We start from the raw sequence: 16047 nt of genomic DNA, 5'->3' as shown, positions 1-16047 counted from the left end.
GTGCTACCCAAGGTTACTAGAGATTCGGTCAAAACCGATCGCCGCCGACCGATCGACAAAATCGACTGAAGTCGGTCGGTTTTTCAAAATATTTTATTTTTCATTCTTTTTACGAAAGCGACCAACTTCGGTCAGTTTTTTCGTGCAAAAGTACGAAATACTATTTTTGCGTCTCGCGAATTGTTTTTCATGAAACCGACCAACTTTGGTCGGATATCATTTAAATTAAATTAATATTAATATTCAGAAAACTAACTGAAAGTCATTTTAAAAAATCAACCAATTTCAATTAGTAATTTTTTATTTTTTAATAAAATTGACCAAAATCGATCGGTTATTTTCGCGCAAAAATTCAAATAAAGAGAACAAATAAAATAAAAATTCTTAAACCAAAATGCACTAATGGTCTAGTTGTAGAATAATATTGTGTCACAATACAGATCCCAGTTCGATTCTTAGATGGTGAATTTTTTAATTACATAATTAAAAATACCAACTGACTTTGGTCGATTTTTTCAGCAAATTTTTTCAGATCGATCGGTTGGCTCTATTGATTACCGACCGTCACGAATCAGTCGATTTTCTTTTTTACTAATTACCGACTAACATCGATCATTTTCACCCTTTTTCAGTAGTGAAGGCAAGCATTGGTTTGCATGTGTCTCTTTAACTGCTAATTGGTGAGTTATTCAACACCCATTTCTTCATGTAAAATAGAAGTTGACGCTTCTTTACATTTTGTATCCCAACAATCGTTTTTATTTTTAATTGGTATTACAAGAATAAAACAACATTCTAATAAAAAATCAAACCGAGAAAGAAGAAATTTTTGGATATTTAACACCTTGTTAACATACTAACAAGCATTCCAGTAGAAATGATGATACTTATCTTTCAATTTTTTCTTCATCTAACCGTTCAGTTTCCTTAATCCTGTTTAGCCAATTAACTGCAATTATCGTTTGGGCAGCTTAAACCTAATTTCACCTTAAAATATTGTAGATGGCAAAAGAGTTTCACCCAATGGATCCCTCTACACATATATACAAATTTAGGGTCGTATATTATTCTGCCTAATTATTCATACTTATTTCTCATATGGTAATCGTTTCTATTCAAAAGATGAAGTAAATATTGAGCCCTTCCTTTTTCCTTCCTTTTTTGTTACATACGTGATGTCGAATTCAGACAAAAATAGTAACCATCTTGCGGTCCTTCCCGTTACGTTATAGCGCGTTTCTTGAATAAATACTTTTTTTGTAGGTCCATGGAAGCTATTAAATATACTGGGTAAGACATCATATAATGCCTCAACTTCCCATAAGGTAGGGCGACGAAAGACTACTCCAATGACGGAAACAGCCGAAAGCATAACATTTCTGGTCGAACCCACCCAACTCAACTAAGAAGAATCCAACCTGACAGACACATCTTTTTTCTTTTGGGAGGGTACTCCGAATAGTGGGTACCTTTCCCAACTCTTAAAGGCTAATTGGTAAAGTGAAATTCACTCAAAGTCCTATATTGTCAAGCATATGATTGCAATTAATTTTCTATCCTTTTCATTTAATCAAAAGTCCATCATATAGATGGGAGGTTAGGTTGGACCAACCTGTAGATAATCAAATAGAGTCAATATATAGAAGAGGACATAAACATTATCCTCCTTATTGAGATGAAGAATGGCGTTACTCATTCTTGTGATCCTTTAATCTATAGAAACTATTCTAAATTAGGAGGACTCGTCCATTACAAGATGAACACTTAAATTCACAAAATGGTACTATGCACATATGTAATAGGACTATACAAAATTCTGCTCTATTAGTTAAAAGCATCATTAATAATAAAATAATTTTTCCTTGTTTTGATTCTAAATCTTGTAACCTCCTCCTGATCTATCTTCACTTTAGCTTTGATTCAACCAGGTAATGAGTTTACATTATCAAAACAGTTTGGCATCTTTGTTTTTCTCACATATGCTAGTAAATCAGTCACCATATTTCCTTCTCTGAGAGTATGTATAGAAATAAACTCTCCCTTGTCTGATAGTTTTTTGATCTGCTTAATGATCTTTCTTGCCAAGGTGTTTTTATTTTGTTATTAATCATGTCAAAAATATCTGAGAATCAGATTCCACTATAATCTTGATTCTCCTCCTATTAATGTAAAAAACTAAACCCTGCAAGATAGCTTTGGCCTCAACCAAATTATTGGTGGATTGATCATAGAATTCAGCAAAAGCCAATACCATATTACCCGGGTTGTATCTAAGAATGTCTCCACTACCTGAATTCCCTAGATTCCTTTTGCTACAACCATCGCTGTTAAGCTTTAACCAATCATTATTCGGTTTGTGCATCTAGCCTATTAGTTAGTGGTAATTTATTGTGTCTTTTCAGTTGCTAAGCATATATCTCCCCATGAGTTAGGCAATTATAGCTTAGGGAATTGACAATCCAATAAAACCTTCATATATATGAAAATCTGCTAAAGTATGAACCTGGCATTCATATTGACATGATCGAACCTGGTAGAACACCTACTTTTCCACAGTTCCCAACATATAACAAAAAAAATACGCGGTAATAAAGTTGCATGAGCTTTATTCCTCGTCTTGTTAAGCCACCAGCTCATGAGTATTTGTCTAATATTCTCATGTCTCATGCAAATTCCACAATAGCCACTAAAGAAAGACCACACTTATTTTGCAATTTGACTTTTGCAAAACAAGTGAGATACAATTTCTGCCATAGAAATTCTACAACAGATACACCTAGGAAGGACTATAATGCCAAATTTCTAAATAACATCATCTTTTAGGTAACCTATGTTGAAGCAGTCTCAGCATACAAAAAGATATCTTGAATGAAAGTTTTTTCTGCCAAATCATCTTGGATTTTATGAAGATATTTCTTTGCCTTCTCACAGTCTGCGAGGCAGTTTTACATGTGAAACTTCCTGGGGTCTCAGGTGTCCCGAGAGGAAAATCATCCCTCCCTACATATATATACTAATGATTGTATTGATAATATTTGTTGGTAAGAAGGATAAGTAAGCTAGGCGATCAGATAAGCAAAGAAAGATGTAGAAGTTAAAAACTCTATTAACTATATGACTAATTGATACAAGTCTTAAAAAAGCACAAGGAGTACAATTGAGTCGATCTAATACTAAGTGTGAACAACAAGTACATAAAAGGATAGGGGTGGGGGGATCCTAAGTTTTTTAGCCTAAAGGATCACCCCATGCACATAAATAATACTTCGCAACTCCCTTGGGATAGGGATTTCTCATATTATTCAGTGGGCACAGACTATCATTTCCTAATACCCCATTACTATGTTGAAGTTATTACTTAAAGACGCTCTAATTCAATTCTGAAACGTATCCTATGCGTGCACTACCTGTCACATGTCTATGGTCCAGGAGGCTTTCGACCCACTATTCGGTGGTTCTAGACTTTATTTAGGTTGCTAAAAATAATAAAACTAGGCGACATTCAAAACAAATAGGCCTGCACACGATTGCAATGAAAGGCTCAAGTTGACCTCCACACATAAGCACAAAAGTACGTGATCAAATTCTTATATTAGGCAGTAGACAATTTTAGGATTAAGACTTAGAGTCATTAAGTCCTATAGGCATGGTCTTTAGATGATTCTGAATTTCAGTATCGTACAAGCAGCGTTGTTGTTTCTGACTAATGAATTCGCAAATTATAGGTATTACAAACCCTATAGGCATTATCTCAAAATTGCTTATGCAATGAGGCAGAGAAACTGTTTGAAACTCAGAATTAATAAAGCTGATTTTATAGATATGTATCTTAGGCAGGTGACATTGTCCTATAGGCATGATTTCTAATAGTTGCATAATTAGGTAGTGAAACATCTTTGAGAGTCCAACGTTAATAACGTTAATTTCATAAACAACTCTTCTAGGCGAGTGAGAGTATCCTATAGGCAAAATTTCTAACGTTTGACAATTAGACTTGATTTTATAACACTTCATCCCTATAGGCATATCATCTAAGTGGGAAAGTAACATGAAGTAGGTGATCAATTATTAAACTTTATAATCATGGTATCTAGATTAATGAAAGTATTGTATTATTATATCCTATTGGCATATTATCTAAAAGCGTTGAACAACACACATAGAAATAAGTTTGGTTGTAGCATATTTGAAAATTTAAGTGAAGTGTGTGCGTTATTCCAACAGGCATGGTTCTTATTAGTGTGCAACATATATGGCATACTAGATGTAATAGCAAATAGAACACATAGACCCTATAGAAATATTTTCTACCCTTTCAAGAAAGTATTATAATACCCCAGCCCCCTTTTTACTAAATTCCCCATTATTCTTTATTGCAAATTATTACAGACCGAATAAATAATGTAAATAGAATAAAATAGTCATAAGCCCAATAAGACACCTATAAGCCCAACACAAAGGATCCCTCTAACTTTCTGAGCCTTCAACAGTCTTGCTCTCCGGACCACCAGCAAGCCCATATCCTAAGCTCACAAGGACAACTAGAATGCACCTGAATCCATTACTCAGGTCCAACAATAGATATGGCCCATCAAACCAGGCCCAAACGGGAAGACAATTATCTTGCTTACCCAGTAACTAATAACAAATAATACAAGTAACAACCCATGAAAACTAATTACTCAAATAACTTTAGATGTAGACGTATACACAGAGGAATACTTAGGTGTTATAGCTAGTGAAGAAACTAGACTTGTTAAACATGATATCCCAGAGGTAAAGAAGCACACGAATAAGAATAGAACAAAAACTCTCTAACAGATTTCAATAGACAGGGGTTTAAAACAAATATGGTACAAAAATGATTCAATAGGATTCACATATAGAAGGTTTACCAGGAGAGTCTAAAGTAAGACGCGCTTGAGACTAGTCCTACAAAACAATCATATAGACACAATTCCATGGGGTGATATGGTAACTAGCATGTATTCATTTAATTCTAACGAAACTAGAGATTCTGCAGGTTGATCATGTATGGCAAGTTCAGTTATGCATCCAGGATTACTCAAAAGCATTAGACTCAAGTAACTTTAACACAAGTATGGTAGGATAATAACAGAATTACATAGAACAATTAAAACTTTGCTGGAGTTCACTAAAGGTATAAACATAAGTCATGCTTGGCATGAAAGATTAAACATTATTGGCATGCAAAAACTCATTCGATCATGGATTAATTCTAAGGAAAGTTATCAGCTTGTATATGATTCCACCAAATATGAAATATAGGGAAGGCATGGTCACAACTAATTAATACTCAAAAAGCAGGGAAGCTTAGTGGGCATAGTCCAAATCGACTTACACACAAACACATTCGAATTCTAGGCAGACATCAATCATCTCAAGAAGGTAAAGAAAATCTAAGGTGATACAGGGACTCATGGTATATGAAACTATGCAAAATTCAAAGTTAATATGAAAGTCAAGTAACATTTAAGAAGGCCATAATCCATTCAAGTCAAATACACATAATGATAGTACACTATTTATGTTGAAGCCTATCAAGTTCAACACTAGAAAACATGGAACTGTAGAATATTATTAAGACAATAGAATTGTAGTAAAGCGTACATCAATACAGTACCAGAAATTCACAAATAGCAAGGAAACTGAATCATACTTACTCACAAAAATTCAAATAATATTGGTACACAGAACACAAATGACATAGACAAACATAAGAGAAATAGTTAGAATTGTAAGAGTCACGAACACTAACCAGTTCCAAAGATAAGCGAGCAAAAGAGTGAGGAACTTAGAATATCAGTAGTGATTCAGTAGCAACAATTGAAGGAAGACAGTGAAACCCCAAATCCCAGTACTTCATAGTTCACAAGAGCCTCGAGAAGGGCTCCAAGTAGTGCTCGCACCGAAGGAGGTCGTTTAATGGTATTATGGCCTTGGCTTTCAGCCGACCAATAATTCAACAGTTTTAGAAAATATTCGAGTATAACAGAGTGAGTGAATGAGTGAAAGAGAAGATAATGAGAAGAGCAGCAATATTAAGGTCTGTCCAAAGGGGAAATTAGGGAGGGTTTATATAGTGGTAGAAATTGAACAAACAAACATGAAAAACAATCAATTAAGCAAAAATAATGAAAGAAAATATCACATGCAATCAATAATAGAACCGGTAAAGGATAAATCAAAATTCAAACCCTAATTGGGTCCAACCAACTGTAAATCGAATAAGAAATACAAATTCGTTCCTCTCTGAGTGTATATAGACGAAATCATCATCCAAATTTCTAGAATCGAGTCTGCCTGGTTCGTTTTGTAGAGAATACTTTCAAAAACCAAGCAAGTACCTAGGCGATACCATAAAGGAGCAACCAGTAGCGAAGGAACACAAATATGATAAGCAAATAATGGGTGAATTCCTTATTAACAGGATTAGGAGAGGGACTGAAATGGGAGGCGACTAGGGTTCCTCAGAGAAAAGAAGGAAGCTTCTAGAGATTTAGGGGCGGAGGACGGGTAGAAATGGGCTAGGGTTTTTGGATGAGGGGATATAAGAGATTGGTAGGTTTATTATGGTCCTTGATCATTTGAGATCAACGACTAGGATCAAAGATGAAGCGTGGCGGGTTATTTGAAGGGGTCCTACCGGATTGGCTTAAATGATGCTTGGTTTGGGTTGTGGGGGTAATGGGCTAATGATTTGGGCCAAATTTGGTCCGAATATTAGCCCTATGTTGGGGCTATACATTAAATATACGAAATTTATTAGAAACAATAATTAATAACTAGTAAAAATATTACTTATGCAATAAAATAATTGAAAATAATATCTTAGCTTTATAAAAATATAAAAATGTTGTTTCAGCATGAATAATATAATAAGCGTAATTATGCATAGAATATAGGCTATTATTGCAAAATTATATAAATGGCTTAAAGGTGCAAAGATAATCATATGAAATGAAGAAAAATATTATAAAATATGTATGTAGATGTAAATAACGAATTTGAATGATTAAGTCATTACAAAATAATTTTAAAAGGGTAATTAATAAAATTATGAAAAATTATAGCTGATATTCAATGCAATTTTAAAGCTTTAAAAATTATGAAAAATTCTAGAAAATACTTATATGACCCAAGTAAATTAGGTAATAATGCAAAAATAATATTTTGAATGTATACATGATATTTATAAAATGTGAGGGCAATATTGGGTATCAACAGCTGCCCCTCTTTACCCAGGAATGATGAAAAGAGATATCGAGTAAAGAAAAGGATGACCAATTTTGTTCGAAATGATCGGGGGATGATGTGTTTTGGAAAAATGGGGGCTGAACCCTGGTTCTTGAGTTGCCTACATATCCTTGGTGTTACGAAAATTAGGCAGTATGTAGTTCTGGATCCAACGACGAACAAAACCGATGGAGTTGTTATAAGAGTGCTGATGTGTTTCGAAAAGGATCTTTTGGGAATGATAGTGTTGTGAGTAACAGATAATTTCAGGTGGAGCTATGAATGCGAATTTGAATATTACAGATATATAAGGCAAATAGTTGAGCGGTTACAGAACAAAGGGTAATTAATTGTTGATCGTCGGTCACATTTGAGGTGATCGAAGGATGTGAATATTGTGAATGGGGTTTGCAAAATTATTACCTTTCGAGTTAACTGCAAAACTTAAAATACGATGCACGTGACTATATAGATGGGGTTATTACGAAAATTTAAACATGATGCAAATTTCCTCCGGACCATGAGAGTTGTTTTCGGACGATGAGGGTGATGTCCTCAGACCATGAAGTCCTGGGCCATGAAGCATATGATAAGGGACTCGCAGGCCATAAAATGGTGTCCTTGGGCTATGAGGAAGATACCTTTGGACTATGACGCCTTTAAATAATGATGTGCAGTTCGAGATATCCTCAAGCCATGGAATGGTGTCTCAGGCTATGATGATGGTGCTTTTGGACTATGACACCTTCGGACAATGTGGCGATGTTTCGGCCCATGCAATACAAATATACGGTGATATTTTTCGTTTGATAGAGGAAATAGGTAATGCTTAGTCATATGCGGGAATGAGACAAGACAAGGCTTAGTCTTGTACGAGATGAGGGTAGTGCTTAGCCTGATTAAGGAGTGGAGACAGTGCTTAGTCTCCTATAAGGAAAGGTGGTGCTTAGACTTATGCATTGGTGAGGCAATGCTTAGTGTTGTGCAGTATGGAGGTAGTGCTTAACCTTATGCAGAGAATACAGACACTTTGCTTTATGTAACAATAGAGGCAGTGCTTAGCCTCATGCAAGGAATGGAGACAATGCTTAGTCTCATGCAATGGTAAGGGCAACGTTTAGCACAATGAGACAGTGCTTAGTCGCATGCATGAAAAAGTAGTGCTTAGCATTATGCAATAATGGATTAGCCTCATGCAAGGAATGGAGACAATGCTTAGTCTCATGCAATGGTCAGGCAGCGTTTAGCACAATGTAAAGAGTGGAGACAATGTTTAATCCCATGCAAGGAAAGGCAGTGCTTAGCCTTATGTAAGAAAAGGCAATGAGGGAAGTGTTTAGCCTTATGCAATAATGGAGGCAGTGCTTAACCTCATGCAATGTAATGGAGACAATGTTTAGTCTCATGCAGAAAGGCAGCAGTTAACCTTATGCAATAATGGAGGCAGTACTTAGCCTCATGCAATGTAGTGGAGATAGTGATTAATCTCATGCCAAGGAAGGCAGCGTTTAGCCTTACGTAATAATGGAGGCAGTTCTTAGCCTCATGCAATGTGATGGATACAATGTTTAGTCTCATGTATAGAAAGGCAGCATTTAGCCTTATGCAATGACGAGGGCAGCGCTTAGCCCTATGTAAGAAGAGCAATGATTAAATGCGAGAGGGCAAAGTATTTATTTTTTGACGTGTTTGGCACCTTCTGTCGGTGTGAAGATAGTGATCTCGTTGTATGTATATGCTTGTGGACGTGTTTGTTATGTCCCTCGTCTGCATCCAAAGAAAAATTGTGAGTTTTAGAGGGGAGGTTGGTTCATGCTCTCGATTCCTTGCTTTACCTTCTCCCCTATCTTGAGGTCCTGTTTGTGTCATCCTGGGTAACGTCTGGCTACTAAAGAAAAATGAAATTTTTGAAAAACATGCATTTGTGATAAATTGTTTAAATAAAATGTAGTTATTCAAAATATGTGATAATACATGAAAGCAAATAATTTTGTCGAATCTGTGACCGTGACACGCTTTTGAGACATTGCAACCTCCTTAACTCGGAATTTTGAGGATCCTCCTCAAAATTCTGCCCTAGTTTAAATGCATACTTCTGGCGATATATTCCTTGGTAATTCTAAACATGATAAAATCGGGCAAACTCGAGATCTTGCCCCAATTTCTGACCATAAGGGGGAATGAAGATTTTATTATGATGTGACCGTACCCATTGGGATCCTATCTATACCCTCCTAAAAGGGAATCAGGTCAAGCGTAATTCAGGTTACATCAAATAGAAAGTGCAAACATAGTCTTAGACATAATATCTCTTGACTGCGTCTGAATTGATACGTTTTGGCCAAATCTCTCTGTCCATCTCTACAAGTATAAGTGCTCCTCCTGTAAGTACTTGGTGAACCATGTAAGGGTCTTTCCAGTTGGGTAAGAATTTCCCCTTTGTTTCATCCTGACGTGGGAAGATTCGTTTCAACACCAATTGTCCTGGTGTGAATTGCCTTGATCTAACCTTTTTGTTGAAAGCCCTTGCCATTCTGTTCTAATAGATTTGACCATGACACACTGTGTTTATTCTTTTACCATCAATGAGAGCTAGTTGTTCATACCGGTTCCATACCCATTCTGTGTCGCTGAGCTCGACCTTTGGTATGATTCTTAAGGAAGGAATCTCTATTTCGGCAAGGATAACTGCTTCGGTACCATAGAACAGTACATAGGGAGTTACCCTAGTTGACGTGCGAAATGTGGTGCGATACCCGAGCAAAGCGAACGGTAGCTTCTCATGCTATTGTGTATAGTTTTCCATCATTTTCCTCAATATCTTCTTGATGTTCTTGTTGGCGGCTTCTACATCTCCATTCATTTGTGGTCTGTATGTTGTAGAGTTTCGATGTTTGATCTTGAATGTTTCACACATAACTTTCATCAGGTCACTGTTGAGATTTGCGGCGTTGTCAGTAACGATTGACTCAAGTACTCCAAATCAACAAACAATGCGATCCTGGACAAAATCTACTACAACCTTTATAGGACGCAACTTTAACCCATTTTGTGAAGTAGTCTATAGCCACCAAAATGAACCTGTGTTCGTTTGAAGCAGTGAATTTACTTGGTCCGATGACATCCATGCCCCAAGAAGAGAAAGGCCAGGGTGAACTCATTGCATTGAGTTTGTTGGGCGGCACTCGTATCATATTAACATGTATTTGGCATTAGTGACATTTTTGAACATATTTGATGCAGTCTGTCTCCATAGTCATCCAGAAATAACCTGCTATTAATATCTTCTTGGAAAAAATGGAACCATTCATGTGAGGTATGCAATCTATATATTTCCTTAGCATTGACAGATCGCAATAATCCCAAATCAGGAGTTTTTCTATACAGAATTCCTCCACTCTGAAAGAAATGGTTGGCCAATCTTCGAAGCATGCTCTTCTGTGTGTGTGTGGAACCATGGATTTCGTCGAGCTCTTCTTCAACATGAGTACAATAAGATGGCTTCTTATGAATTCCTATTGAGATATAATCGATGAAATTCTTGTCTAGATGTTGTATCATGGAAGACAAGGTAACTAATGCATCTGTGAACTCATTCTAGATCCTTGGAACATATTTGAATTCTAACTTTGTAAACCTCTTGATCAGTTCTTGTACACAGTGTAATATTTTTTGTGGCCCATTCTCCCAGTACCTGGTGTACTAACAGATCAGAATCTCCAATTACCAACAACTATTGAACGTTTATGTCGATGGCCAACCCGAATCCCAAGATGTAGGCCTCATATTCCGCCATATTGTTGGTGCACAAGAACCCAAGTTTTGCGGATATCGGGTAATGTTGACCAGTTTCTGATACTAAGAAAGATCCGATGCCCACTCCCTTGAAGTTTGCTCCTTTGTCGAAGAACATCCGCCAACCGTCGCATGCTTCGATAATATATTCACCTACAAATGACACTTCCTCATCGGGAAAATACGTCTTTAATGGTTCATATTCCCTGTGTACGGGATTCTCCGCCAAGTGATCAGCCAATGCTTGCCCCTTAACTGCCTTCTGAGTCATATAGATGATGTCGAATTCACTTAGCAGTATTTGCCACTTTGCTAACTTACCCCGTAGGCATGAGTTTCTGAAAGATGTATTTTAGAGGATCCATCATTGATATGAGATATGTAGTGTACGCATTGAAATAATGTCTCAACTTCTAGGCTATCCATGTCATATCATAGCAGGTGCGTTCCAACAAAGAATATCGAGCCTCGTAAAGCATGAAATTCTTGCTCAGATAATATATCGCTTGCTCTTTCCTCCAGTTTCGTCATGTTGTCCCAAAATGTAGCCAAAGGCTCTATCCAATAAGGACAGATAAAGTAGCAGCGGTCTTCCTGGATTTGGCGGGACCAACACGGGTGGTTTAGATAAATACTCCTTGATTTTGTCAAAGGCCTTCTGGCGTTCTTCAGTCCAGCTTGTTGCAACATCTTTCCTCAGCATTTTGAAGATTGGCTCATATATCACCATTGATTGTGCTATAAAAAGGCGGATATAATTGAGGTGTCCTAGAAAACTCATCACATCCTTCTTATTCTTTGGCGGTGGCAAGTCCTGGATAACTTTGATTTTTGACGGGACTAACTTGATACATTGGCGGCTGACGATGATACCTATCAACTTTCCAGCAGGGACTCTGAAGGCATATTTTGCGGGGTTCAACTTGAAGTTATATTTTCGAAGTCGATCAAAAATTTCTTCAGGCCTGCTATGTGATCTGAACTCCTTTTAGATTTGATGATAACGTCATCCACGCACACCTCTATTTGCTTGTGTATCATGTCATGAAAGATAGTCACCATGGCCCTCACGTAGGTGGCCCCAACATTCTTCAAACCAAATGTCATCATCTTGTAATAATGTATTCCCCATGGTATCCTTTTCATCCATCCAAAATATCCTGCGAAGCAATCCACAAAGGATTGGAGTTCATGCTTGGCGAAGTTGTCAATTAGTATGTGTATTTTAGGAAGCGGGAAATCATCCTTAGGACTTGCTCTGTTCAGATCTTGGTAATCCACACATACTCTAACTTTCCCATATTTCTTCGGAACTGGCATAACGTTGGCTAACCAGTTTGGGTATTCGACCACTCGAAGAACCATGGCTTTGATTTTCTTGGTGACCTCCTCTTTTATCTTCAGAATCATATATGACTTTAACTTTCTGAGCTTCTGCTTCACCGGTACATATGGGATTGGTAGGTAGCTTGTGAGCTACAATGGATGTGCTTAACCCAGTCATATCGTCGTAGGACTATGCAAAAATATCATCATATTCTTTAAGAAACCTGATATACTCTTCCTTCTCTGACGATAATAGATGAATCATTATGCGAGTTTCTTTGACTGTTTTAGAATCCCCTAAGTTAACGGCCTCAGTTTCCTCCAAATTAGACTTTGGTTTGTTTTCACAATTATTTAGTTCTTTAACAATTTTCTCAGGTATTCTATCATCTTCCAGATCTTCCGAATCACTGTCCTTATGTTGCATTGTCTCATTACATGTCACAGTCGTAGGTTCATCATGATATGTAATAATTATACTAAAAGAATGTAGAAAGATAATAATAAATACGAAATGTAATAATGCATTAATAAAGCTTAAAATTGTCAACAAGTACGACCTAATGATTCGAGTAATTATTTCGAAACAAAATACTGAAAATGTCTTAAATGCTCAAAAACAATTTTAACGCAAGTCATGTTAATTTTGCCAGGCTACCCAGGTACTCGACGAGCCTAGGATGGTGCAGCGGTCCAGTTCTTGAGAACAACTCTTTTTCCCACTGTATGAATAGTAAGGTCTTCCTCCTCCTCATCCTCCACAATTGCATTGCAGTCCATGTCTTCCTCGTCTAGAAACAAATTCCTCATACCGGCCAAAATCTCATCTTCCTCGGATCCCCACATCATGTCAGCTTGATGGAATGTCTGGTGTAGAGGTGGTATGGGTTGTTCCAAGGTATAGTAATTGGCGCGCCATGGAGGTATCCAATCCCGATGTTCTTGCATGATATATTCATACCCGAGTCCAAAAGTCGTGCCATGATACTGTGGTTGTATGGGTTTTGTAATCCATTGAAGTTTTCGGCCAAGACCCTTGCCTGATTCATATCCCGTCCATAGCAATATGCTTTCTATCTTGTAATCCCACTCTTTTGCAGTTTCCGGCTGAGCAAATTTGTCTGGAATGTAGGTTATCCGCTTCGGGTGATGGAAAGTAATGTGGTCATTCCAATCCCTTCGTGGAAGTTCTTGGTGATATCGACCATTTTGAAGGTGTTCTAGGAGCCATAACTGCAGCAGTAGGTTGCAACCCTCAAAATGTTTAACTCCTCTTTGACAACACTGCAATACTCGGTAAATGTCAGCCAAAATCATAGGGACAATGATGAAGCTTTGTCCGTCGATTCCTTCCATTAAGGTTCTGGCGACCATGGCTAGTCTGGTATGAATCCTTTCCCTTTTTGTCGGGAACACTATCAAACCAAAAAAGCATACAATAAATACAAACATCCTGCGGTGAATGTGACCCAGAGATGTGATGGGGAACTCGTCATGATAGGTATGGTATCATTTGTTGTGACCGTATCTTTCATACAAGTATTCAAAAGGTATGTAGGATTGTTTCAGACACTCGAATTCAACATTCTTCTTCAACCCCATCATTTTCAGAAACCCTTTGCCCGTGCGATTTTCAGGTACTAACATCCCGGGGATTTTCCAAGCTAGTACAGCTAGTCCTCATAGCTCTTCTAAGAGCGGTGTCATTTCAATATTCCCAAAGCGGAATACAGCTCTGTCACTATCCCAAAACAAAGTCGCAACCTCGATCAGCATATTGTTCGGTTGGATTTCCAGAAGAGAAGGTAAATTGCCCAGATGCTTCCTCTCGTGTTTCTTATCACTGGAGGAAAGGTCTTCCCACCAGTCTAGGAGCATTGGTGGAATGTTGCTGACCATACCGAATCTGGGGACTTCGTGCCTCATTTTCTGCAAGGCAAAAACGGTTAGGCCCTTTCCTCTACCAGATTCGACTATTTATACACTTATCATTAGCATATTGGCATTTAGTTCTCCAAATTAATACACAGAACGTGATTGTGCCCGTTGGGATTATGAAAATCCTGGTGGACTTTTGGATAAGGCTTGTTTAAAGAGTTATTGTGCAGACGACACATTAACTCAGCTAGGTTTGACCATGATGTATGCACAATATAACAAGAGTAAGGTTTCTATGGGGTTTTAGACCGGTACCCTCGAGCGGACAACTCGAGAGGGAAAGGCACGAAACCATCGATTGCACCGCTGATCGACTGATTTTACCGTAAATAAGCTTTTTCGAATTTAGGGGTGATATAAATTAGAAGAGCGCAACCACTCATCAAACGTTGCTATAAAATTTGTTTAGGCACGAGTGGAATATGATATTGAGCATGATTATGCAGCAATAAGCAGTAAACAACATGTTGTCATGTATTTGCACGTTATGAAAGTGATAAATAAAGCAGTTATAATTGAAAGCGATTACAGAAGAAAGCAAAGAAGCATGTCACTTTCGTATTGGGAAAATAAATAGTTGAAAAAATAAACAGTTAAAGTCACATAAAGGGGAATTGGAAAGGGTGCATGTATTAACAAAATAAGGCACACTTAGACAAATTCACAAAGTGATTTGTAACGATAAAAGCCTAGAATTCCCATCAGAGTTGCCATGCTATCGCGCCCCCTTTTTCCTCTCCTTTCGGATTAGTCAGGGTTTTTGACAACACATTTTCTTTTGGTAAAAGGGATACAAGGAATTGAAGAGTCGCCACCTAATGAATTAAGCTGCGTTAGGGAACCTTGGTAATTTACAAGGTTTTTGAACTAGTGTTCGTGTCTAGAAGTGAGAATAGATTAGAGTATATAAAGTAGTCAAGAGTTAGACAGAATAAGGTAAAGAATCAATTATGTAGCAATTAGGGAAATTTACAGAATTCATACGTAAAATCAGTAAAGTCTCCCCTAATCAAGGGGTAATCAATCAACGGTAAAGAGTAGGACAACCATTTAAGGAAAGAAATCAAGTAAGACTTAGGTACGGAGTAGGAAATTAGGGGTAAATAAATAAGAGTTCAATTAAGGAAACAATTAGTAAGAATAAGCAAGTATCACAGTTAATTCAAATAAGGAAAGAAACTAAATAAGGTTGCAAATAAAGGAATAATCAAGGATCAACATATAAGTTTTAACGAAATAAATCAGTGAATCAAGAATTCAAAACAACACTGATTTATGGAGAAAAAATATCGGTTTTCCATGAATAAATAAATAGAATGAATATAGACACATAGAATCACTCGAGAAATCGAACCAGGAACCTTAATATAGGCACTTTAGGGTAAAATAATAAGACATTCAAATTAAACGAAGGAGAAACCATGCGAATCAAAGCACAAAACAAAATCATGTAGCAAGTAACACGGACAAGCTCAGAATCCAAACAAAAATATCAAAAATCGGGGTTTGAGCATAAACTAGTTAGGGTTGAAGCAAACTCCACGTAATCAGTCAAAAACACATAAAAATAGAAGATTAAATACTTAAAGTCAGAAAAACGTTTTGAAGAAAGAGATTTTCAGGAAAGCCTAGTTTAGGAAAATGGAAAGCCACTCGAAAATCAGAAGATTTGTAAAAGTCATGTAAAATAAGTTCAATCCATCTCAGATCTTGTACAGATCTGAGAAGTTA

The sequence above is a fragment of the Nicotiana sylvestris genome, chromosome 10 (genome assembly GCF_000393655.2).
Source record: "Nicotiana sylvestris chromosome 10, ASM39365v2, whole genome shotgun sequence".
Lineage (NCBI taxonomy): Eukaryota > Viridiplantae > Streptophyta > Magnoliopsida > Solanales > Solanaceae > Nicotiana > Nicotiana sylvestris.
Note: the sequence above shows the minus strand (reverse complement) of the source record.